Here is a 916-nt window from a genome sequence, read left to right on the forward strand (position 1 = left end):
GACCTCTTAGTCTAATTAGCCAAAGGGAAATTAGTTATGTAATTTCTATGGGGGTTGATGGCAGATGTGGAGTTTTTTTTTTTAATTTCAAGTGTAATTGCTAAATGATAAATGCTGTGTCCTTACGGCGGGTTCAGAGATTTAATAGTACATCATAAAGACTATTATTTTCTTCTTATTATTATTATTAGAATAATAACAAATATCAACCAAACTTCACAAGAAAAGTACATGAAAACTATTTGGCAAAAACATTCAAGTCCAAAGTTGAAGTTTATAATGTAGTCTGTTAACCGGTATTGTCATTGTGGACCTTACCATAGATCAGGGTTTTGTTGATGCCCTTGTGAACAGCACATGTTAACTGGCTCAGATTTAGGTACAGTAGATGTTGCCATTGGTTTTGTATCATTCACGTGTTAAACAGAAATGACTTAAAGGCTAAAAACATTTCTTCATTTATCCTCAGAATAACATTTTAATTAAATTATTTATATATATAAAAAAAAAGTCCCCAAGCACAGCCTCAAATGCCAAGAACTTTAATGGTCTCTTTTCGCCTTATTGACCAACCAAAATGGCTGTGTCCCAATAATGTCTATCAGATTTAAATGATGCTTTGTTTTTGTTTTGTTTTTAAATAATTTTTAATGCAAGACAAAGCTTTTATCACATCACAATTATGAAAATCCTCCACTGTGATGTTATTGACAAAATTACTGAGGTCAAATCCTAATAATCAGAGACAATGTATAGTTGTATGTATGTAATGTTCTAGTCACTGTCCATTTGGTTAAGATTTGGTTAAGCCTAGATAATAGGTTTATTGTTAAGGTGCATTTCAGGGTTATTTCAATACACAATTATAATTCTAAGACACTAATAATTGACAGCAGCCCTGCAGATGATTATTATT

At 31.3% G+C, this 916-nt stretch overlaps 1 protein-coding gene across 4 annotated transcripts in view; it reads right to left on the reverse strand.

The window, feature by feature from the left end:
* ptpn13 (protein tyrosine phosphatase non-receptor type 13) overlaps window positions 1–916 on the reverse strand; it is a 44,835-nt gene that overhangs the window by 9,731 nt on the left and 34,188 nt on the right. The window lies entirely within an intron of this gene.

Source organism: Etheostoma spectabile, chromosome 16, assembly GCF_008692095.1.
Source record: "Etheostoma spectabile isolate EspeVRDwgs_2016 chromosome 16, UIUC_Espe_1.0, whole genome shotgun sequence".
NCBI classification, from domain to species: domain Eukaryota; kingdom Metazoa; phylum Chordata; class Actinopteri; order Perciformes; family Percidae; genus Etheostoma; species Etheostoma spectabile.